Genomic DNA, 27,500 nt, shown 5'->3' with positions numbered 1-27,500 from the left:
ACTACAAGAATAAAATAAAATTTCTATAATTTTTTTTAAGAAGTGATTTTAGCAATTTCCGAAGTTTAATCGGAACTTTTATTTGCTGCCGATTGAATCTGCGCTTGCGAGGAGGATTTGAAAAATTACAATATATAAGCATGAGACACGTGTTATTTGGTCTCTAATTTACATGTTATCCACTGGGGAGAACTTGCAAATTATTTTATTTCCTAATTAAAGTTCGAAAACTGAGGTTCAGCTTTAAAACATGATAAATGTTCGAAATTGTTCTTAACTGTTTTTGATTGTTCTCTCTGGCATGTTAGGCGACGTGTTAAGGGCTCGCCCCTTTGTGCTTAAATGTAAACTAATTTATATATATATATATATATATATATATATATATATATATATATATATATATATATATATAATATATATATATATGATATGTCACATATATGATATGTCACAAACTGCGTGATCTCAACATAGTTGGAAAACTGGGAGAATGGCTTCATGACTTTCTGAAAGATAGAAGTCAGATGGTAGTGGCCAATGGGGCCACTTCCATTAACACGCAAATAGTGAGCGGTGTTCCGCAGGGCACTGTTCTGGGACCACTACTGTTCATAATGGCCCTCTCAGACATGCCCTCAGCCACGCAGAGAGCCACGATCACAAGTTATGTAGATGATACAAAAGTTTCACAGGCAATACAGAACCCTGAGGACACTAAACACCTGCAATGTGAGCTAGACAAAATATACAAGTGGGCCGAAAAGAATAGCATGCAGCTCAATGCTGAAAAGTTTCAAGCTCTATACTATCAGCACGCAAAACTAAATGCAATACCCAATGAATACACTGGACCCGGAGGAATAGCAATCCCAGAGGTACAATCAGTGCGTGACCTGGATATTTACATGAGTGATAACGCGACCTTTCGTGTACATGTTGCTAAATTGGCAATGAAATGTAGACCTCTGGCCGGATGGATCCTCAGAACCTTTAGAACAAGAGAACAAGAAACCATGATGGTCCTCTGGAGGACACTTGTCCTAAGCCACTTTGACTACTGCTCTCAGTTATGGTCACCATCCAGTGTCAAGTTGATCACAGAGCTCGAGGCGATCCAACGTAGCTACACGAAGAAGATAGCCTCTATGCAGAATGTAAGCTACTGGGAAAGACTCAAGAAATTAAAATTATATTCCCTGGAGCGTAGGCGGGAAAGATATGCCATAATATACATCTGGAAGATCCTGGAGGGAAGTGTCCTGAACTTTGGCATCGAGAGTTACGCAAATGCCAGAACTGGGCGCCACTGCGTGGTGCCTAGGACTCCAAACTTGCCATCAAGATGTAGGACAAGATTCTGTGATAGCCTGGGCTTCCGAGGCCCACAGCTCTTCAATATCCTCCCGAAGAACCTGAGAGACCTGCATGGGGTGGATACAGATGTCTTAAAATGAAGCTGGATCTCTTCCTGTCAGGTGTCCCAGATGAACCAACTTCACGGCAGGAGGGGCAGATGAGGGCAGCTGCATCGAACTCTCTCATGCACCAAATAGCAGTTGCTACAAAGCCTTCATGAAGTGAAACCAAGTAGCAACACCAAATGGCGGTGCCCCAGCATGGCCACAGCTCATAAGCTGAAACTGGAAAAATCAAATCAATCAAAATCAAAATATAATATATATATATATATATATATATATATATATATATATATGTATACACACACACACACACACATACACACACATATATATATATATATAGGTAGTGAGAATTTACAAAACAACAAAAGACAAAGACGGTTGTGTAAACATCAAACAGATATAATTGTTTAACGCTCGGGAAGTGAGAAAAGCTTTTACGTTTCGAGCCTTCGCTCTTCGACAGAAAGGAACACAGAAAAAAACAAGGAGAGAAAAAAAGGTTTAGTGGCTAGCGATACACACACACACACACACACACACACCACACACACACACACACACACACACGCACACACACACACATGCACACAAACACATACATACATACATACATACATACACACACACATGGGTGCGTCATAAGAAACCTGCTTCACAACCACATTGCTCCGGGTTCAGTCCCACTGCGTGGCATCCTGTGAGTGGATTTGTTCGTTCGGCGGAAACTGGAAAAAGCCCGTCGTATATATTTATCTATATGTGTGTGTGTGTGTGTGCGCGCGCGCGTGTGAGTGTGTGTGCGTGTGTGTGTGTATGCATGTGTGCGATTGTGTGCGATTGTGTCGGTGTGCTTACATCCCTGTAACCTAGCGGTTCAGCGAAGATACCGATAGAATAATTACCAGGCTTTAAAAAAATCGTCAGCTAAAAATTTTCCATGGTGGTGTCTCAATCTAATGACTGAAACAAATAAATATAAAAGATAAGAAGTGTGTATGTTTTTCTATATGTTTGTGTTCGTGTTAGTCATATTATTATTATTGCTATTATTATTATTATTATTATTATTATTATTATTATTATTATTATTATTATTATTATTATTATTATCATCATCATTATTATTATTATTATATCATTGTGTCCTAGCTGTAAGGTTTTCTATGTTATTGAAGTGTGAGCAAACTGTTTTTTCTAAAATATCTGTTTTATCACTTTTACATGCCAACTTCTCCTATCTCCCGCCTTTGAACACCTTTCGTCATTCTAGTATACAAGACATTTTTCTACGTTAAATCAATAAAACATATCGATTTTTCTCAACTACATTCGCCACTTATAACACTTGCCTGTATGTTTTGATATTGCCGGTAATAATTTTTATTATTATTATTATCATTATTATTATTATTATTATTATTATTATTTATTATTATTATTATTATTATTATTATTATTATTATTATCATCATCATTATTATTATTATTATATATCATTGTGTCCTAGCTGTAAGGTTTTCTATGTTATTGAAGTGTGAGCAAACTGTTTTTTCTAAAATATCTGTTTTATCACTTTTACATGCCACTTCTCCTATCTCCCGCCTTTGAACACCTTTCGTCATTCTAGTATACAAGACATTTTTCTACGTTAAATCAATAAAACATATCGATTTTTCTCAACTACATTCGCCACTTATAACACTTGCCTGTATGTTTTGATATTGCCGGTAATAATTTTTATTATTATTATTATCATTATTATTATTATTATTATTATTATTATTATTATTATTATTATATTATTATTATATTATTATTATTATTATTATTATTATTATTATTATTAGTTATCCTTTAGTCGTTTTGTCGTCAGGTCTGGTCTGTCTATATTTCTTATGTTTCGTTGTTATTATTGCTGTGGCTGTTGTACTTTGTAAATGTATATTTTATTTTGTATATCTTTTTGGTTATTTCTTTCTCATAACAGATTGGGCGAGAATAAGTATGTCGAGAAGACCGTCGACACCGACCATAACGATGAAGATGGCGGAGGAGCTGGTGGAAGTGGTGGTGATAAGGTATGTGGTGGTGGTGGTGGAGGAGGACGAAGAGGTTGTAGAGGAGGTGGTGGGGAGGTAGTACAGGAGGTGGTGATAGAGCTAGCAAGGGCGGTAACGGTGTGATGAATGCAGTGGTGGCAGAGTTGCTGGCGGTGACAGCGGTGGTGGCGGTGGCAGTGGCGTTGGAAGTGACCATGATGGCAGCAGTGACGGTATGAGAGTGGGAGTGGGGTGGGGCGGTTGTGCGTAGTTCCGGGGGCGTCAGTTCTTGGTGGTGCTTTTTGGTGGCGGCGACAGCGGTTCTTGCAATGATGAACACTGTTGTTGTTGTTGTTGTTGATGGTGCTTAGCCCTTCTTCGGCTCCTCACATCCCAATCTTCACCATTCTGTCACTTTCTTTATCCAGGACCACGGAATGTTATTCAATTTATCCCTTTCATTAAATGCTAGCTAATGCAATACTCATATTACTACTACTACTACTACTACTACTACTACTACTACTACAATTGCTACCACCACCACCACCGCTACTACTACTACAATTATTATTATTATTTTACTATTGTTGTTGTTATTGAGTAAGAGATCAATGCATGCCATGAAAGGGACACTGGGGTATAAATATGCGAAGCCTAATATACCCATCATGACTACTCATCTGATAAGGGTACAAAGGTACACTAGGCACATGCATCACAACCATTTGTGCGCAACATGGTGATCTCATATAAACAGCGCATAAACAGTTAGAATTTTTTCAGGTCAAGTAGCCCATCCTGCTCAAAATGTCCTTGATGAAAGCTTGTTTAAGGATGGGGAACGAAAGAAAACGAAACACCCATGAGGTCAATATTCAAACCCCAAAGAATCCCTCTCAACACAACGCTATGATGCTCCCCTACTACTTCTGCTCGCGATCAGAGATGCACATATCGTCAGCCACTCAGGGACATGCTCAATTGGTTAAGGTCAAACAACTGACAAGCAAATCTGTGGTATTGAGCAGAATATTTGCTGTAGCCCATCTTTTATACCAAGACAAAACAATGTACATGATAACACTTCCAATCAGTTAAGATCAGAAGCCATGAGAGCCACTGCCTGGTACTGCATCAGGGCAGTTATCATCATCATCATCATCATCATTATTATTATTATTATTATTATTATTATTATTATTATTATTATTATTATTATTATTATTATTGTTATCATGACTATTATTATTATTAAGGCGGCGAGTTGGAAGAGTGAAATGATTGGCGGTATTTCGTCAGTCTTCACGTTTTAAGTTCAAATTCTTCCGCGGTTGACTTTGAATTTCATCCTCCCAGGATCGATAAAGTAGGTATCACTTGAGCAATCGAGCAATTGTAATCAACTTACACCTCCACCAAAATTGCTGCTCTTGTGCCAAACTTGCTTTTTTTTTATTGATGTAGTTGTCGTAGTCGTCGTCGTTGTTTTTTATTGATGTAGTTGTCGTAGTCGTCGTCGTCAGGTTTTATCTCCAGGAATCTTGTATGCGTAGCGAGTTTGCAACCTGCAGACTAGTTCCGTACTACAGTTCCCTTCAAATATCTAATATTTTCTTGATGATTCTTGCCACACCAAGGAGGGAAATTTTTTTTTTAAAGTTCTACTGAATACTCTATTCACATTTGTCTCAATATAGTTTGAAATTATCCTCAAGAAGGCAACACTAATTGGCACTCTTTTCACATTCTTCATCTTACACGGTGAATCTATCTTCTATTTAAGATGTTATACGTCTATTTTTCGCATTCCTTCTTAAATTTTCGCGTGTCAAATGACATCGGTTGTAGAGCACATGTGGCTACCTTATTCACCATCACTAGCTCCGGCTTGTTATGCACAATCACTTGGTTCATTTGTATTCGGAAATCCCACAGGATTTTGCAAGCCACCGTGTCAGCCATTCTCTGTGATTTATGTTCATACCATTTCTTGCCTCTCTCTAACTTCCACAATTCACACAGTTTCCAATGCAGCACTTTTGTTGCCACAACGTATACTGGTTTTTGGCAAATCGGGGTATTCATTTTTGATATAAGCAAAGGTTTCGTCCAATCCATCGCAAATTCTATACAACGGAGACGTTTTTATCATATACTCGCAACAGATTAGACTGTGTGAAAAGAAAAATTCCTAGCATCGTCCTACAAGTAATCTTAGACGCCGAGAACCTTCCTGAATATCCTAGCTCTCGCTAAGAATACTGTCTTCTGAAACTGCACTATAGTAAGTTTTATGCCTATTTCCTCTATCCATCTGTTCAAACCTTAGGGATAGTTCCTAATGCACCTATAACTCCAGGGATACATTTCCCCAACAGTTTCCATAGTCTTTGTAACTCAACGGCTAGGTCCTGGTGATTTGCTATTTTCTCTATACCTCTCATACTGACTTTCTCATCATTTTGGGACTATGAAGTCTATTATTTGGCACTTTCTGTTCTCTCTATCTAGCACTACTAAATCAGGCCTTCTAGCATCTATTACTCTGTCCAGCTGAATGTTAAAGTCCCACAACATCTTACTTTTCTTACTTTTTAGTACTTTCCTTGGTTCATGTTCATAACATTTATGAGCATGGTCAAATCCTAGATTTCTGCATAACTCCTAGTGAATTATTCTCCCTTTGTTGTCATGTCTTTTCTCGTACTCTTTCTGTACCAGCATGCTACATTCACTTATTATATGAGTAACTTTCTTCTTTTGACTTTCATAACCTACATTAGGAATCTTGGGTTTTGTCTATTTTGGCTTTTATCCAATTTTATCTATTTTGGCTTTTATCCAATTAGTTCTCGAAGCCTGATCATGTACTGCTGCTAACAAACATTTTGTCTCCCTTTTCAACCTTCCTTTCTGCAAACAGCAATTTCTCACTATTACTATTTTCTGCCACTATCTTTGGAAATATACCATGCAAAGCCTTCTCTTGCCAGTCTGATAATCTTGCTTCCTCTTTCTATTTTTTTAACCTAATTTAGCGTTTTGGTTTCTCCATTTCCTACAATTACTCTTGCAGCTCTTAATAAGATTAACTATTACCTATATAGGATGATATATCTACTCTAGCTAGTTCAACACAGTCTTCTACTGATATTAAATTTCTACCACCTTCCTTTCTAGGCAAAAAACAAATATTCTTGCTACTCTGATCTTGGATGAAGTTCTTCATTTATGTTGAATTCTTTCCTAGTTCTTCTGTCTAGATTTCTTAATTTAGATTTTGTCCAATCTACAAAAGCTATTGAATCTAAATAGCTATACTACTCATGTATTTACGCCTTCACTAGATTTGGGACGTTTAGCTTCAACTTCATTAATTTCCCCACCCTTCTGATGTGCTACTTCTCAATTTTCGCTTTCATTTCTATAGTTAATACTCTGTCAGATTCTAATACGCCTAGTTGCTTATAACTTTCTGCTTCTTACAGTATGTTTAATGCGTAGCCTTCTGGTAATTGAATGCTTTCACGGCAGACTACCTGTCCCCTTTTCATGATTGATATTACACACTTATCTATGACAAATTTCATGCTTATATCTTTGGTGAAGAGTCTTACAGTTGGTATTAAGAAATTTATACTTTTTTATTCTTACTAAAATGTTTCAGATCACCCATGTAGAGCAAATGGTTAATATTTTCCTTTATTATCTCTCAACTCATATCCTGCCTTTGCTCTCCTTAATACTAAACTGAGGGTGATTAAACATAAGACAAATATTAAAGGGGATAAAGAGTCTCCTTGGAAAATTCTTCTTTTGATATTAACTTTCTCTATGAGTATATTACCTGAGTAGATTTACTTCCCATTTCTTCATGCTGAAGATGATGTTGTTTGCAATACTGAATATACTCAAACATATACTCATCCGTGAGTGTGGAATCATGTCATAGGCTTTCTTATAATCCATCCGTGTTATTGTAAGATTTTTCTTTCTAGATTTTACTTCATTTAGATCTGCTCTGTCTATGTTTAATCACCCTCAGTTTAGTATTAAGGAGAGCAAAGGCAGGATATGAGTTGAGATATAATAAAGGAAAAAATTAACCATTTGCTCTACATGGGTGATCTGAAACATTTTAGTAAGAATAAAAAAGTATAAATTTCTTAATACCAACTGTAAGACTCTTCACCAAAGATCTGCTCTGTCTACGTATAATAAATCATGCGTTCCTCTTGCCTTCTTCCTGCAACCTTTCTGTTCTTCTGGCAGCAAGTTCTGACTGTTAAGGTGCTCATAAATGCTTTCTGGGAAAATACCTATTAACAGCTTCCACACCAATGGTAAGCAAGTGATTGGTCTATAATTACTTGCCATATTGTCCTTGCTTTTGTCTTTCATAAAGAATACTGTTCTCCCTGTATTCATCCAGTTTGGTATTACTTCTCCATTCAGGCAATCCCTCATTGTTCCTTCAGTCTCCAAAGTAAGCTATTAAATTTCTTTAACGAGTACCCTTGAACTAAATCTGGTCCTGGGTTATTCCATTTCTCCATTATTCCTAGCACTTTATTCATTAATGCAGTAGTTAGTTTTAGATGTGGCTGCTTCTCATTAACTACTTCTTCCCTCATTTTCTTCAAACATTCTGCATCTCCATTATGATTAACAATTTTGTCCCAAATATCATTCCAGAACGTATTAACTTCTGCATTAGGTCTCCCATCTTCAATAGTTTCTTCTACACTATTTGGCATTAAAATCTCTGCTCCATCTGAAGCGATCTGTGCTGTTGATACTGATCTATTCTTTTCTGATATCTGGAAAGCTTACCTGCTATTAATATGATACGTTGTTTCAGACCTTCCATGACTCTCCCAAACCCTTTCTCTTTCTCAAGAGAACAGTTTAGTTCTTGTGCTTTCTAGCTTGTCCTATTTCCAGATTTCTATTCTACTCTGATCTTGCCTTAAAGTCTTCACTCGATTATGTAATCTTCTTTTCTACATCTGCTCTTTCTTGTTGTTTTCTTGAGGAACACCTTACCTTATCATCTAGTAACTACTATCTCTCTTACATAAATCAATAAGTTAGTGTCGCCTATATATTTTAGTATCTATCCTACTTTCCTGGTAATATCTAGCAACAACTGAGTAACAAGCCGCTGCAGTGACTTGGAATAACACTAAACTTTCCTTCGCTGGTGCCACCAACTCATCTCTTCAGAGAATAAAATTCTCTGAAGAGCTGTCAAGCTAAGTACCCCCATGGAAACTGTCCAAAATACGATACATCGCACAGAGACGCGCCGTACAATTCGATTAAAGTGGAGGGTAGAAGGAGCCATAGATGTTCGAATACAAAAAGCTTTAGGTTCCATTTGGAAGCTAAATCTCACTCTCCGAAACCCCTCAGAAGCGAGGAGCTGTTATTGTTCCCCTTCTACTGTACCCAGAGACTGGCCAAAATAATCATACAACTGGTGTCGTCAGAAATAGCCATTGCTTGGCTAATTGCTGCAGAAACAATTGGCATCGAGGAAAACTGGAAAATCTTCGAAGTCTATCAAACCGGGATGACGATAGAAGTACTCATCCAAACGACCCAAAAGAATGTGGATCTCATCCCAGACCAAAATCACCTTCCTGCAGGCAGCATTATTCCAGCCAGTGTGGACGGAAGGAAAGCAAAATGTCGTATTTGCTTTTCGACAACTCATTTAAAAGACTTCTACCTTAGATTGAAGAAAAAAGAGAATCAGGCACCTCTTCTCCCAGCACCAACAACAGCCACCAGAACTCAAGCGACAACAGCAGCAACACCATCAGCAGCAGCAGATTCAGCCACAGCAGCACCGATTTCCCCATGACACTTCTGAGCGCCCGAAGATGTTACACTCCTCGATGTTGAGCGAGCGGACATCACAAGTGGAGAGTTTGACCGCGATGCGGAGTGGAAGATAAAAACAAAACAAAAAGAAGACAGAAAGACAAACAAATCGATGCACAAACAGCAACATTCCTCATCCAAGCATTAGAGAGGAGAAAATAAAAGCAACAAAATAAATACACCCAAAATATACTGCATCGCCACCACTACCACAAACATATGAAACACAGTCTCAACCAAGAACATCACAAAGACAACTCATCCCACACACAGACCTTCAGCAACAATAACAATCACAGCCACAACGACAACAACTACAACAACAATAATAGCAACAACAGCAACGAACACAAAGTAAAGAGACCAACATTACAAACTCCATTGCAAAAAACACAAAATCAATGATTTGATGAAGTACACACACAAGCGTAACAGCAGAAGATTTTGTCACACCCACAACCTCCCTACCGGCACACATACAGATCCTTCAAACAACACAAAACTCATACATACACTTAAAAACTCAATTCCCACCCACGGGAAATCGAAGATTTTCGAGGTAATATCACCAAGAGAATTCTTAGTGATTTGCTGCTGGAAACTCCCCATGCCAACGGGAAAGAACGGACCAGCTACTCCAAACGAAACTAAGTAAGATTTCCTTTTCTTTTCGTTTCTTTTTCTGACAACATGTTCGTGCGCAGAATAGGCTGTGTGAATGTACGTGACTCGGGGTCTGCTTGGAAGCTCAATGACCTCAGGGCACTGAATATTGATGTGGTGACCATTGGTGAAACCAGAATTTCGATTCACGGGATTTCCAACACATTTTCGGTGACTATGAGTTGTACGCATCACCAAGTCGTGCGGGAGTGGGAGGCGAGGCAGGAGGCGAGGCGGGAGGCGAAGTAGGCTTGATGTTTCGGAAAAATCTGGATCTTGCAAAACGGACGATCTTCTTGGACCCGGAAGGTAAGTCGGTGGTGCTGGACGTGACTGGCAGCAAAGGACATATTTTCAGGTTAGTTGCCGTCTATGCCTCAACAGGTGTAGGACGACTAAGTTTCTTCAGATGTCTGGAAACTTTCCTGGGAACGTCCCACTCTTCAATGTTAGTGAGGGTTTGGAATGGTATTTTAGATTTAAGGTAGGACTAGATGGATTTAGCAGATAGGAGAAGAGGATGCAAAAGCCTTGCAAACCTGCTCAGACGATTCCAACTTTCTGACAGGTATCGATTAGATTTCCCTGATGTGCCAGTGTGGACCGCATCGGATCATCCAGAGCTTATTTGGATAGGCTATTCTGAGGAGTAGCAGACAAGGATTGCATAGGTTGTCCACAATTTAAAGTAGTCGACTACACAGACCACAAGTTCTTGATCTGTACAGTCGACTTAGATAGGCTCCATAGACAGGGATCTGGTTACTGGAACCTGAACGTGTCGTTGCCAGCGAATAAAGATATCAGTGACTGGATTAGAGAACTAGTTAAGAGAGCGTTTACTGATGCAATAATCAACAACACATGGTGGTTCGCCCTGAAAATGGCGATTAGATTAGAATCAATAAGTTTAGCAAAGGACCAGCAGTAGAAAGAAACAGAATAAAAGCAGAGATTGTCAGGAAATTAGACGAGACTTTTAGAAAAGCATCGCGACCGACGTGCTCGCAGTGAGGTTGACACTCGACCAACTCTTTAACGCGAAACACGAAGGTTGCGTTGTCAGAGCTAAGACACGTGCACGCGAAGAGACAAAAGCCGTTCAATAGGCCTGAGCGGTAGAGGCATGGCGTGGCAATAAATCAACGATCCGATCCTAGTTGGATCACGACAGGTAAATGATAATTGATACGAAACAGATGTGTGCGGCCTTTCAGCGACTCTTCACTCAACCGTTCGGGAATAGCGGTGAACCGGGTCGCAGGATGGATTTCATGTCACTTCTAAGAACCGTTCAACATCATGCGCTCCGTCTGGCAATGTTGCCCCCTCTCGTCTCTTGCGTACGTACTGACTCTCAAGCCACTACTACACAAACTGGAGGCGTTGAGAGGCATCCCACGTAACCTAGGATGAGGAAGATGCATGTCGGCATATGCTCGACGACGTCATCGTTGTAGTGTCGGATAATAAACATATAGAAATGACCGGGACTGCAAGGCGGTTTCAGGAGCGAGGATTAACCAGGAAAAAATCAGTGAGCTTGTGGCAAGTCCATGCTGTCCAACTAACGCTGGACGGACCGGTTAAATTGCTCGAGGTCCGGTTCGGTCCAGACCTCCAGATGGACAAAAATAAGAACGACATAACGAGCAGGGTGTCTACTCTCACTCAGAAATGGGCCAGGAGGAAGCTATCTCTGAAAGATAGGGTAGAGGTGGCTAAAGTTTACATCGCATCCGTCATCTACTACTAAAGCTTGACCGTCGGGCCTTGTCCCGGCCACCGTCTGATTACGTTGGAGCGTATACTTCCGCTTCTTGCGAAAGTGATGCGTCCCGATGGTCAGGTGGTGTATCTGCTGTCACCGCCCACTACGTGGTTGCCTGAGCATGCCGTGCTTGATGATGCGCTGACATGCACTGAGTCTACGACAGGTGTGATTGCCATTCGCCAAACGAGTATTTCCCCGGCTAGTTTCTTTAACGGACTTGCAGTCCTCGGTAAAACAGGAAAGACATTTGAAAAGTGGCATGACTTGAAGCGCTCACAGCTCTCAACCAATCGGACACTGCAATATGTGGAACGTCTGCTTTAGCATCCTATAAATGATAAGTGGAAGGAAAGTACGACGACGTTCTTGGGGAGACCTTAGGTGTCGAAGAAGATCAACTAGCCACTCTATTTGGGAGAACTTTCGGCCCGAGACCTATGGATACCTTCCAAAAATATCTGGCCTAACGGCGTTACCGAAGTGTTGTGCTTTTTCGAGATAAACTACACAGATACGGAAGTGCTGTCAGCCGAGCATGTCTGAGATGCGCGTATGACGGCGAGACGGTCCATTGCCCGAGCGTTGGTGACCTGTAGATTTATATCGAACACCGGCTGTCGCAAGTAGGACGAATCCAGCTGTTAACTGAATTCATAATGAAGATCGCCCCGTCGCCTTCCTTTAACCGGGAAGAGAAGGCTGTATAAATATGCCTGGTGGACATGGCGAAAGAAGTTGTATGATGGACGAGACTAAAGAGGCTGAAGACAAACACTTTCCTCTTTGGCCAATCTCTGATCAACTTCTTCAAATTTCACTTAAAAAGGAAAATAAGGGTTGAGAGGGAAGTGTTGTTTTCTTGCTAATTTGCTGAAAGATGGATGAAAGTGGCGAGAATGGTGCCTGTTAACGGGCCTGCCCCATACATACGCCTGTGGCTGGAGAAAAGGATAGAAAAAACAAGGCAACTTCCCCAAAAGTCTGAGTGCTCATGGTTTTCACGGGGTTTTTCCATGAGCAGTCCTCGAAAATCTCCTCCTTATTGAGCAATACACATTGCTCAATTTGTTTTTTCTGCTTCGTTACACGCAAAACTCTCACAAAACACACTCACACACATACGCAAAAACGTTGGTTTGTCATATACTGTCCATAATGCTTTTCTTGATGTAAAACTTTTGTGGTTAATAAAAAAGAATTATTATTATCATTATTATTATTATTATTATTATTATTATTATTATTATTATTATTATTATTATTATTATTCTATTTTTGACTTTTGATTTATATTTGTACAAGTTGGCTCCAAGTCTCACCCAGAGACCTCAAGAGACACCAGGGTTGGAAGTTCATGTTGTTGTTATGCCTAGTGTGCCATATATTTGGGGGGTGGGGATGTTGGACTAATGAATGTCTAAAAAAAAAAAAAAAAAGTTTTTTTTTTTTTTAAACCGAAAATTATGTTTGTTTTAAACCTTGAGATTACATAGAGAGTATTTTGCGTAGGATATGAGCAGTTCCCATGAGCACTATCTTTTGAACTTCTGCCATTTTGGGGTTTCCTGGTATCTGAGTTAGGTAGCTATCAGCCCCTTTTGCTATCATTCCCAGGGCACCTATGACAACAGGTATTGTTTTAGTCTTCAGCTTCCACATTTTGCTGATTTCTATTTCAAGATCTTTATATTTGCTCAGTTTTTGGTAGGTCTTGACAGGTACGTTTATATCGATTGGGACAGTCATATCAATGAGGAGGCATGTTCTTTGTTTGAAGTCTTTCAATATGATGTCTGGCCTATTTGCATATATCTTCCTGTCAGTTTGAATGGTGAAGTTCCAGAGGAGTGAGATGTGGTCATTTTCAAGCACTGGGGGTGGTTTGTGTTCCCACCAGTTTTTTTCATGGGGCAAATCCAGGTTTTTACAGATTACCCAGTGAATATATTGTGCAGCTCTATCGTGCCTGTTCAGATACTCTGTAGGCGCTAGAAGACTGCACTTGGAGACCACATGGTCAATGGTTTCATTTTGTTGCTTGCATACACGACACGTTGGACTGATTCTGAACTTTAATATGTTGGCCTGGTAGTTTCTTGTTGGTAGGCATTGATCTTGAGCTGCTATGATAAACCCCTCTGTTTCAGATTCTAAGCCAGAGGCCATTAGCCATTGATGGGTCAGGGCTTTGTCGATATCTGCATTATTCGCTCTCTTTGGGTATTTGCCATAGAGAGGTTTTTCTTGCCATTTATTATTCAGAATATCTAAGGCCGCAGTTTTGGCACGGGTTTTCATGCGCCTAGCTTTTTCTGTGCTTGTTTCTTGTATATCTATCTCTAATTCCGAAATTGGTTGTATTCGGAATTCACTTAGATATTCCTTTGCCTGTTTTGTGACTGAGTATGATGCTTTCTTGTTTTCATGTTTTGAGACAAGTTTTAGCATCCAGTCCTCAGAGATTTTCAGGTAGGTGTCTAGGCCAATTGTAGCAATCTTCATTGTTATTGCCAGTTGCAAAAGACCACGGCTTCCCTCTTTTCTTGGCAGATAGAGTCGTTCTGTATCTGCCTTAGGGTGGTGCATTCTATGCATTGTCAACAGTTTCCTTATTTTTCTGTCGAGCTGACATATTTCAGTAATTGACCAGTTAACAATATTATTATTATTATTTTATTATTATTATATTATTATTATTATTATTATTATTATTATTATTATTATTATTATTATTATTATTATTCTATGTTTGACTATTGCTTTATATTTGTACAAGTTGGCTCCAAGTCTCACCCAGAGACCTCGAGAGACAACAGGCTGGAAGTTTATGCTGTTGTTATGCCTAGAGTGCTATATATATGGTTTTGTATTTAGTGTTGTACTAGTGAAAGTCTAAAAAAATTTTTTTTAATAAAATAAAATAAACATACGAAAATTATGTTTGTTTTAAAATTTGAGATTACATAGAAAGTATTTTGCGTAGGATATGAGCAGTTCCCATGAGCACTATCCTTTGAATTTCTGCCATTTTGGGGTTTCCTGGTATCTGAGTTAGGTAGCAATCAGCCCCTTTTGCTATCATTCCCAGGGCACCTATGACAACAGGTATTGTTTTAGTCTTCAGGTTCCACATTTTGCTGATTTCTATTTCAAGATCTTTATACTTGCTCAGTTTTTGGTAGGTCTTGACAGATGCGTTTATATCGATTGGGACAGTCATATCAATGAGGAGGCATGTTCTTTGTTTGAAGTCTTTCAATATGATGTCTGGCCTATTTGCATCTATCTTTCTGTCAGTTTGAATGGAGAAGTTCCAGAGGAGTGAGATGTGGTCATTTTCAAGCACTGGGGGTGGTTTGTGTTCCCATCAGTTTTTATCATGGGGCAAATCCAGGTTTTTGAAAATTACCCAGTGAATATATTATGCAGCTCTATCATGCCTGTTGAGATACTCTGTAGGCGCTAGAAGACTGCAATTGGAGACAACATGATCAATGGTTTCATTATAATTATTGTTATTATTGTTTTATTATTATTATTATTATTATTATATTATTATTATTATTATTATTATTTATTATTATTATTATTATTATTATTACTATAATTATTCAGTAGTCTTATTTTTAGAACGTGCTTTCACTGCACTACCGAGCGCAGCTCTGTGTTCCTTGGGTATGTGCTGTAGTTTGTTGCGATGCTCTTATAGTTACTGTATTGAAAGTGTTCTGCGTAGATTGTGTGCAGTGCCCAGTAGTGCAATTTTCTGTTTGTTATACGTGTCTGTAGGACCTGGTGTTTTTGTTATATATTTGTCTGAATACTTTTTTTATCATGCGTAATGCACCTACTATGATAGGGATTGTTTCTGTTTTTAGATTCCACATTCGAGTTACCTCTATTTCCAGGTCTTTGTATTTTGAAAGTTTCTCCATTTCTTTTAGAGACACGTTGTCATCCGCTGGTATTGATACATCAATTAGAATGTATTTTTTTTCTTCATGATGTCTGACAACTATATCTGGTCTGCTGGCCTTAATTTCTCTATCTGTGTGTATTGACATATCCCATAATATTGTTGCTTTCTCATCTTCTGTGACCTTTTCTGGCCTGAGCCTATACCATCTTTTTTCTGTTGTTATTCCATAGTATTAGCATAGATTCCAGTGTATGTAGGTCCCAACTCTGTCGTGTCTGTGAATATATTCCTTCTTATCCAGGACAGGGCAGCCAGAGATAATATGATTTATTGCTCCTTGTCCATCTTTGCATATTCTGCAGTTACTTGTTATGTTTCTGTTCTTTATATGTTTTTGTTAATTTCTGATGGGGAGGCTTTGGTCTTGTGCTGCAATTAAAAGTCATTCAGTCTCTGCTTTGAGTCCTGAGCTTCTCAGTTTAGACCAGTATTTGCCATGAAGGGGCTTTTCTTGCCATCGCTTTATCATGGTCCGTTGCTGTTGCAGTTTTAGTTTGGATTTTATTTTTTTACAGCTTTTGTTTTCTTCGTTTTCTTCATAGTTGTCAGGTACTATGACTTCTTATTTGTATTTGTCAGCTTTTTTTTCTGCTCGCGTTTTGTGGCTATTTGCATTAGTTTTCTTTGCTTCTGAAGTAGGTATTTTTGCAGTCCTATGGTGGTTATTTTGTAATAGTTTTCTAGCTGTATAAGGCCTCTACCACTTTCTATACGTTGTATATATAATCTTTCTATGTTAAATTTTGAGTGGGTCATCCTATATCCTGTCATAATTTTTTTTGTTTTCCTGTCTATTTTGATTAGTTCATTTAGTGTCCAGTTAATGATATTGTAGCTGTAACTTATAACTGGAACCGCTAGTGTTGATACCTGTTATCTTGTTTTTAGCATTGAGCTACGTATTTAGTATTAATCTAACTTGTCTAAAATATTCTTTTTTAGTTTCTTTCATTTTTGTGTGCTGTATCATATCTAGTTCATGGACTCCTTAATATTTGTATGTCTGTCTTTGGTCCAATTCTCTTATTTCATTTGCTTTATGTATCATAGTGTGGTGTTGCTACTCTTTACTAGTTTTTCCTCTTTTCAAGGTTGCTTTGGCACATTTTTGTAAGCCAAATTTCATATCTTTTTCTCTGGTAGATCCGTTGAAGTGTTTCCCGCGTGATCTCTGTGAAAAAAGAGTGTCTGCCTATACCAACGACGTCACAATGATGGTGTCGAGCCACAGGGACATCGATCTGATTAGCGAGTAGCAAGTAGTGACAGGTGCGAAAATTAACAGGAAAGTATGTGGGCCTGCAACTGGGCACCTGAAGAGGCAAGTCCATGTTGTCCAACAGCGTCGTGGGGCGCTGAACAAACGGTCCTGTTAAATTGCTGGTGGAGAAAAACTGGGACGAGGTGACGAACAGGATGGCCAATCTCACCCAGAAATGGGCCGAGAGGGTCTTTTCCACGAGTAACGTTCAAAGGGCCACCCGCTATTGGGAATTTTTACTTGTTTTATTTTTCTTGTTATGAAATATTTACACGGACCTTTCTTTTTGCAAAACCCTTTGTTTATCGTCCTGTGTTTGTCCTTCCATGTTTTTAATTTATATTAGCCTTTGTGGCCAACAAAAATAATTTATTATTATTGATTGATTGATTGATTGATTCCAGTTCCAGCCTATGAGCTGTGGCCATGCTGGGGCACCGCCATTAAAAATGAAGGAGCAATTATTAGGTTCTACCGAGATTATTATTATTATTATTATTATTATTATTATTATATTATTATTATTATTATTATTATTATTATACAGCAACTTGAAATAGCTCTAAAGCCCATATTGGACAAAAAGATCTATGTCACCAGAGGGAAGCGCTTCAGAACCGTGGAGGTTCGCTTCCCTGCCGAAGAAGCAAGGAAACAAGCCTCTTCGCCCTTGCAGGCTGAATATTTGTAGCTCGTACCGACATAACTTGGTCGGCGAGTGACAAAAATTAAAATTGATCAGGAGCCGCCCGAGCTAAGTATATCTTGGTTAGTGGCAGTTGTCCTCTATGACATAGAGGACACTGCCACTATTCTGGGAGTACAGAGGTTGCGGGAGAGGAACTGGTCGGGTATGGGGTGCAGCTACTGGTACAAATCCAGCAGGAAAACATCAATGCCATACCTGACACTGTAAATTTGCCGGACGGCACCAGAATGCACATTGCTGTAGAGGAGCGAAAGCCAAAATGCTACCTCTGCGGCAGCGAAAGCCATCTAAAGAGAGACTGCCCCATTTACAAGAAAAGAATGGAGGCAGAAGGTAAGAGACAACAGCAGCAGCAGCAGCAACAACAACAACAGAAACAACAACAGCATGAAACACAAAAGGTTTCCACACCACCGACACCATCACCAACACCACGAAGAGCAACACCACCCCCCAGCCATCACCAAACCAACACCAACACCAAGGAAGACGACGCAGAATGAAACACCAACACCATCACCGACACCAACCACTACAGCAACATCACCGTTTCCTACAAGCAAGAACAATAATTTTCGACAAACTGTTGACCCGACAAATGTCCCCTTTCCGGATCAGGTAAGCTCGGATTGTGCGAGCACTGATAGCGAGAAAGGGAAGTGGCAAACGGTGCCACCCAAAAAGAAAAGAAGGAAAAAGCAAAAAAACACACAAAAACACAGGGGAATCACGAACAAATAGAGCTTCCTCAAATCAACAACAACATGCACTCCCAACAACAACAAACAACAACACTTTCACCACCATTACTGCCACACACACCAACACACACAGACACCGTTATAGCAATAAACACAAAAACGAACAACTTATAGCATACATAAAAGAAAACACAGACACGAAGTACTCAGACTTTATCATACCAACGCACAATACACCACCAGCACACATTCTGACAATAAAAATCAACAAAACGAAATACGGTGAAATCAAAGAGAAATTCCTTAACGATGTCGGGTCGCTAGGGAGAAATTTCTCCCAAAAATTATATAAAAACTTGGTGGAAACACCCGTGCAAAAGCACAAGGGAGCCACCCCATCAAACAACAGTATGTAGAGCCTTTTTTTCTACTTTTAAACCTTTCAGAAAAACTTGGCTAAACACAGAATAGGTTGCTTAAATGTGAGAGGCCACGGGTCCCCTTGGAAACAGGGCCACCTGTTAAATGACCTGAGGTCTCACAGCGTGGATGTAGCAGCCATTAGTGAAACCAGACTGTCCGATCCGCAGGAACTCGCGGCCCTTTTCGGCAGATACGAGATTTTTCTATCTCCGTGTCGGCCGGGAGCGGGCGGTGATGGTACTGCGGTGTTGTTTCGGAAGGGCCTGGATTTGAAAATAAGGACAGTCTTCCTGGATCCAGAAGGTAAGTTAGTTGTCCTCGACGTAGACGGTAGTGATGGCGGTGCTTTCAGACTGCTGGTTGCCTACGTTCCGACAGGAGCAGGGCAGTCCGATTATTTCAAGCATCTGGAAGTTTTCTTAGGAACGTCACGCACTCTAGAATTGGAACGCTGTCTTAGACGAACGTTTCGATCGGGTGGGCACGGGAGCTTCTGATAGGAGAGGGGGTGCAAGAGCCTCGCCAACCTGCTCAGGCGCTTTCAGCTGTCCGACAGGTTTCGACTAGACAATCCGAATGTGCCAATGTGGACTTGGACTATCGCATCGGGTCGTCTAGATCGTACTTAGCTAGAGTGTTCTGTAGGCCAGCGGATAAGGACAGCATAGGGTGTCCACAATTCCACCTAGTCGACTACACGGACCACAAATTCGTGATCTGTACGGTCGACTTAGATAGGCTACATAGACAGGGACCCGGCTACTGGAAGCTGAACGCGTCGATAACAGCGTGCAAAGCCTACAGAGACCGGATTAGTTTATTTGTTAAACGGACGCTCACGGGGGCAATCATCAACAACAACTGGTGGTTTGCCCTCAAGTGAGCAATTTAGAGCAGAGTCGATTAGGTTTAGTAAGGCTCTAGCTGTAGAACGTAGAAAAACGGAGCGGGATTTAGTTAGAAAACTAGACGAGGATCTTGAGACAGGCATCGCAACCGACGTGTTGGCGGCTAGGTTGGCCCTCGACCAACACTTTGACGCCAAACACGAAGGCTGCGTTGACAGAGCTAAGGCGCGTTCGCTAAGCAGGGAGGGGACTAAGGCCACTCGATGGGCCCGTGTGGCGGAGGTGAAGCGGGATAACAAAGCGACCATTCGGTCTTTGGTGGATCATAACGGGCGCGAGGTTTCCGAACCGAAGCAGATGTGTGCGGTGTTTCAGCGGCACTTTGCTCAACTGTTTGGGACGAACAGTGGGACGGACAACGGTGCAGACTTCGATGTGTACCTGGACGGCCTACCGCAAATTTCGGACATGCGCCGTGCCGACCAGGTCGATACACGATAATCTCCATCTCATGCGCTGCACCATACAGAGGGTGGGTAACGACGCTGGCGCGGGTGGGGCTTTGATCAATTTAAATCAGAGTAAAGCCTTCGATAGGGTTGACCATCGATAGCTGTTCTCAAGGCAGCCGGATTCGCTCCAGTTTTCCGCGGGTGGTTCGCTGCATTATACAGCAACATCTGCTCGGTAATACGGGTGAACTGTCACCTTTCAGAGCCGTTTGACATCTCACTTTCGGTCCGCCAAGGATGCCCTCTCTCCTCCCTCTTGTATGTATTGACTCTCGATCCATTACTGCTCAAGCTGGATGCTTTGAGGGGTATCCTGCGCGATCTAGGAGGTGGAAACAGCGTGTCTGCCTATGCCGAGGACGTCACCGTGATGGTGTCGAGCCACAGGCACATTGAACTGATCGGCGAGACGCTAAACGAGTACGAAGCGGTGACAGAGGCAAAAATTAACGCGGAAAAGTCCGTGGGCTTGCAACTAGGCACCTGGAGAGGCAAGTCCATGCCGTCCATGTCGTAGGGCGCTGGACAGACGGACCCATTAAACTGCTCGGGGTCTGGTTCGTTCCAGACCTCCAGGTGGATAAGAACTGAGAAGAAGTGACGAGCAGGGTGGCCAATCTCGTCCAGAAATGGGCCGAGAGGAAGCTGTCCCTGAAAGGTCGAGCGGAGGTGGCGAAAGCGTACATCGCATCCGTCATCTATTACCGCTTGACCGTCGTCCCTTGTCCCGACCGCTGGTTGGCCAAGCTGGTACGCTTGCTCTTCGACTTTTTGTAGAAGGGTCAGGTACCACTGGTCAGGCGATCCATCTGTTGTCAAGGACCGCTGAACGGAGGCCTTGGCATGCCGTGGTTACTGATGCGCAGACATGCGCTCAGACTACGGCATCTCAAGCGTTTCCTAGACGGGGATCAGGTGTGGTCATCTTTTGTCAGACCCGACTTTCTGCAGCTCAACTCTTTGACAGAGCTGCATACCTGGATCAAACGCAGACTGAGAAAGGGCGTTTGGCTATTCGAGTGCCATCAAGCTCTCTCCGCCCTCCGCCAAGCGGGCAATGCGATCGGTACTAGTTCAACTCTAGCGTTCTATAGAGGGTCAGTGGAAGAAAAGTGCGACGACGTTCTCGGGGAAACTCTAGACGTTGACGATAACGAGCTGAGCAGTCTGTTCGGAAGGACTTTCGGGCCGGGGCCAATGGATAATTTCCAGAGGTCCCTCGCCTGGCAGTGTTACCGAGGGGCTCTGCCTGTTCGAGATAAACTCTACCGGCACGGAAGTGCCGTCAGCCGGACCTGCCCGAGGTGCTGCCACGACGACGAAACCGTTCTGCACGCACTCGTCCAGTGTCCGAGTATTGCTGAACTATGGGTTTATGTCGAAAAGCTACTGTCACGTATAGGACGGATCCGGCTATCAGCTGAATCCATACTGAAGATTGCCCCGCCGACCTCCTTTAACCGGGAGGGCAAGGCTGTTTTCCTTTACCTTAGTGGCTGTAGCGAAAGAGGTGGTATGGTGGACCCGTTTGAAAGGGCTAAGGTCAGACACTTTCCTCTTTGGCTCAGGCTTCATCAACTTTTTCAGGTTTCACTTGAAAAGGAAGATGAAAGTAGAGAGGGAAGTGCTGTCCGATAGCAAGTTTGCTGAAAGGTGGATAAATGTCGCAAGAATGGCTAGGATGAAAGGAGCCATTCTGAGGTTACACCTGTGATTTAAAAAGGTAATATAAAAGAAGAAAGGGGCTCTCTACCCCACTTTTGACCAGGCTCCCGTTGGCTTTTATGGGTTTTTCCACCCCCTATTGGGAGTTTTTCATTGTTATAATTTTTGATTGTTACGCTGTTTTTACACGATTTTTTCACAAACGAACAAAACCCTTTGTAACTTTTCGTCCTGTTTTTGTCCTATTTTTGTAATGAAAGCAGAAGGACGTGTCTTCGGAAGTTGTGAGTTTTTGCTCAATTTTCATAGAAAATTTTGTCATTCCTTTTAATAATTTTGTATATTTCTGTAGCCCAGCCGACCGTGCTCTTGCTGAGCTAATCGGTTAGGCGGAATTTTCCCCTTTTAGAGGCGAATTTGTCATTTCAAAATTTCCAATTTCGACTTTGCACTTCGAAATTATGCAAAAATGTCTATGGAGTGGAGTGTAAGCTCTTCTCTTCTTTTCATACTTCACCCTCTGCAGTCGAACGACTGCAAAAAAGAAACTTCAAAAGTTAACTGTCTCCGTTCTCTCCGCGCCGTAAAAGGCAATCAATGGAAGAGGAAGAGGCGTTAATGTTTCTGCCAGAGTTTATGTTGCTAGCAAACATTCAAAGATCCATCGTTGAAATGAAAATAATGTAAACAATGTCACATTTTAAACGAGAGAAAAGGCTTGCATAGTTTTACTGTTCCGCTTACAAATTGTACTTGCTCTGTGGATTACTTTTTCTGAAAATCCAAGTTTATCCAGATTGACAGTTAGACTTTTATTTACAAAAACCAAGTACTCAAATTATTATTAGTATAAACGTAAATTTGTAACTTTGATATAGAAGTCGGAGGTTTTGAATCAGTTGTCCATAATTATCTTCTTTCTCTTTGATTTTCAAAGAGATATTCACATCAGCAGGACAACCGTCCAGTACATACGTTTTCTTGTCTGTCCCAAACAATAATATCCGGCTTGTTATGCTTACACTTGACAGATGTTTTGAAGGGAATGTTCCACCAGTATTCCTTGTGCTGGTATTTGTGTGCATATTCAATAATATTTATTCCAGGACAGTCTTTTTTCCGGATGGCATTGTATATTGTTGTCGCATAGGAGGTAGTATCTTCATAACATTTTGGGCTGATGCTCATCACATGTGTGATGTCTTCCACAGAAATATGACATAATTTAAACGTATGTGTGTGTCTGTGTTTTTCTGGCCTCCATTACCTACTGACATGTATATATATATATATATATATATATATATATATATATATATATATGTATGTGTGTGTGTGTGTGTGTGTATGCATATATATATATATATATTATATATATATATATATATATATGTATGTGTGTGTGTGTGTGTGTGTATGCATATATATATATATATATAATATATATATATATATATGTGTGTGTATGTGTGTGTATGTATTATGTATATGTATATGGGATGGGTTCTCATACAGTTTTTGTCTACAAAATTTACCGAGGCGGTACTGGTCAGCGTCAGTACCACACAGGAGAAGAGGCCCATATACCGTTAACGCTACTTTGTTCCGTCAGTGTACAAACAATCGGCTTTCCTATAAGCGGTTGTATCTTTATAGAACTGAGAAGTAATTCGTTTATTTGTAAAATAGAGATCTGTTCATACTATGACAAACAGCTCCTATCCAACCCTTGAGAAAAACCTTCACTCACCCGCTTAACACCGCAGATTATTGGTGGATTATTGGGATCTGAGCAAAGGATTTACTCATCTACAGACCGAAACAAATCTATAGTGAAAATTCTATTTCCGAAAGCGCTAAATTCAGATCTTTTAAATGAATTCCTTCATGTTATGAGTTTGATCTTTAAATTTCTCGATGCATAGATTTTAAGTAATTTCATTTAGAATAAATTTTGTTTGAGACATTTTTAATTATATATTTCATCAAATACATTTATTGAAAAAGCTGATAGTCTTATTTCCAAATATTAATTTTAATTTATCTGATATATGGAAAGTAATGATTATATTTCTGGCTTTCCGAATATTAATTTGAAATTTCACATTAAAATTTATAACTTCATATAATAATATCTAGAGCTGAGGTATATTATAATTTCATAATAATGCCAATATCCAAATTTATGTAAATATAAATAAAGTTATTCATTTTAAATGCCTGGGATATTTATCACCCTGCTATATTTAATTTTAATTTACATTACTTTGAGTAAGCGTTCATAAGAAGAATGACATATACAGCATAATACAAATTATGTGATACCAAACATCATCTATTTTACATGTCACAATATTATCTATATCTAATATACAATCTTTACAATATCAAACCAGAGAGGGTTATTTCTTTTTATCGCTTGCTCTATTGAAAATAGCAGTTAGTTTCCTTTAAATCACATCCTATCGCTATTTAAAACTAAGAAAAGAACACATTCCGTATTATAGTCAGATTTACAAAGGTATTTGATAAGTTGGAATGATTATAGATAGATTGCCATTGATCATAGATGTGTCCAATTGGGGCTGATCTGAGGAATAACTTTACAATATTGTTATAGAAATGGCTGTGTGATAAAGAAGGTAGTTTTGCAACAACATGGTTCCGGGTTAAGCCTCACCGTGCAGCACGCTGGACAAGTGTCTCCTACCATAACCAGGGGCCAGACCAATATCTTTTGAATGAAATTGGTAGATGGGAAATGCATGGAAAGACATTATGTTTGTATGTATGTATGTATGTATGTATGTATGTATGTATGTATGTATGTATGTATGTATGTATGTGTGTGTGTGTGTGTAGTTATGTATGTATATATGTATGTATGTATGTGTGTGTGTAGTTATGTATGTATGTATGTATACTTTATTTGTTGTGCATTAAGGCTACCATTGGTTTCATGTTTTGGAAAACCTCAACAATTATCAGGCCTATCACATAGAACATACTAATATGTGTGTGTATGTGTGTATATGCGTCTGTGTGTCTTTGTATCTGTTTATGTACCCCCAATCAATGTTTGAGAACCGGTGTTATTGTGGTTACGTTCCTGTAATTTAACAGTTCGGCAAAAAAGTCGATAGACAAAAGTACTAGGTTTTAATAGAAGTACTGGGGCTGATTCATTCGACTAAAAATTCTTCAAAGCGGTGCCCCAGCTGTATTATAAAATTTTATTTGTGTGTATGTGTGTGTGAGAGAGAGAGAGATAGTGTGTGTGTGTATTCGTCTGCCTTTTGTATATATTCTCGTTTGTATTTGTTTAAATATGTTAAATAATTTTACCGTTTATCAACAAATGTGATTGCTGTTTTCGTGTTTCCAAATACTGGATAACCATGCAGCATCAGCTGTAGATCTCGGGTGTCGCTGCCTGTAACGCACAGAAGAGAAAAATCAATAAATGCTGGTGCCTAGCCGGCCGCTAACAGTTTGTGCGAATCTCCGTCGAGACGTCAGGTGTTCTTGAACTCCATAGTACCGATTTCCTCCGCAAAATAGAGATAACGACGGGCCATCAGACAAATGAACCCTGCGAGGTGGACTAGTAGCGAGTGTCATTGGTCCCTCCCCACGAAAACGCCATCGCGGTCAACACTGCGGGTTCGGCTGAGCACCATCGCCCTAACACTCCATCTTCCGCTCCTTTACCCATCACAACTTTCTTTTCCTATTCTTCGTTTTCCTTTCTTATCTCTCTTCTTTCATGATTCTTTGTATCTAAATTTTCTGATAAATATTTTTCTCACAACGAGAGATATTCATCCACAGTACTTTGTTAGATTGTTTGCAACAAAGATTGTTTGCAACAAAGATTGTTTGCCAACATAACACAGCACTCCTGATTTAGGACGAATGTTGCTGTAATTTAGCCCCAGCAAACATCGTCTCCGGCTGGCTATACGAAACAATCTGTGTCCTTATATATATTTTTCTTTTTTTCCTATCTGAAACAATTATACCGTGCTGATGAAGAGAAATAACCCGGAAATCGCGATACACAGATATTGTTTTGAGCTGAGTGGGGGTGTTAGATTCCCTGGTTCAGAAGAAAAAAAGAAAATGTCTCCTGGGGCTAAACTACAGCAGCATTCATCCTAAATCGGGAATGCAATGTTATGTTGGCAAATAATCTTTACTCCAAAATATTTTTCTGTTTCGAAAAAATTAAGTTACTTAATAAATATATCTAAGCATCTTCCCGTAATTGAGAAGCTGCCTTTACCGTCAGATGATTTCGCATTCAATCTTTCTTTGCGGCGCATTTGGCAATAATCTTTATATTGCACACTGGGAGACAAATGCAGTTGATGTAAGAAAAATTATACCAACATTTGTGTGATAATCTGTGTCTGTTCCTATATTGCAGACGTAATTTGCCTTCACTTTAATAGTGAATGCACCACATAGCACTTGGTTGTATTTAGTGAATTCCACTGAGTTACAAGGATTCGAGTTTTGTATCTGCTGTAATGGCTGCAAACTCGGTTTTTTTACTACTGCAGTAGAAACACAGGTCGTGATTTCTAATAATAACACTACATAGCCCCTGGTTGAATTTAGTGAAGTCCACTGCGTTACAAGTATTCGAACCATGTTTCAATTGCAATGATTGAAAACATGGTATTTTACTACTACAGTAGAGACACAAGTCGTAGTTCCTTCCTTTAGTTCCTCTCCCTCCCCCACAAATCTTGGAGAGCCTGAGAAAGGTCATGGGCGTGACCCTTCTCTGAGTAAGCCATAAAACAAAAATATATGTTCTAGGAGCGTATTATTTGAAGATAATGTCAGGTAACATATTAGAATTCTTTCTATAATTCCTCTACATTCTTACTGAACAGCCACTAAGTTCTCTTATTACAACACGCAGACCATATAACCACTACAGTCAGTCATTCAACTGACGTACAACAAGAGAACACAACCAGCTATCCCACTTCCGCCCACAGTCACCCATACATCTTTTCTCCACAAGTTTATGACAAGCAGCAGTTTCAAATGACATCATTTCGTTCAATCTGTGGACAACTATTCTATCATATCAGTGTGCCATGTGTAGTAGGAAAAGTTAAGCTGCGTAATTCAGATACTGTAAAATGGTCTTACAGACTTGCTGGTCATTGCAAAGGTCGAGTTTTCCGTGTAGCTTATAAGTGTTGGCGAAATCTGAACCCGAAACCTTTGAAAAAAATTATGTAGCTTAGTTATATAAACTAGAGAGATAACCACTGGTAATGTTGAAAGATATCCAGCATTGCTTAGCCTACTTGACTGACGATGGTTGTAAAATGTTTCTTTTAAATATGTCAAGAGCCGATAAAACTACTTAAATGTTTTCAATGACTCTCAATGCGAACATTAGGTCATAATTTCCCAAGTAATCTTCGCCAATAGCTAATCAACTATGAATAGCATAAGCACATAAAACAAAAACTATATATAAATCAAATTCCTCGCGCGACATTATATTCTGCTTTTATCATTTTTCTTTGATAAAGTCTGAGCACAACTTTTGTGGATGTACAGAGCCAGGTCAGCCGTTGA

Source organism: Octopus sinensis, linkage group LG20 (assembly GCF_006345805.1).
Source record: "Octopus sinensis linkage group LG20, ASM634580v1, whole genome shotgun sequence".
In the NCBI taxonomy this organism is placed as follows: Eukaryota; Metazoa; Mollusca; class Cephalopoda; order Octopoda; family Octopodidae; genus Octopus; species Octopus sinensis.
Note: the sequence above shows the minus strand (reverse complement) of the source record.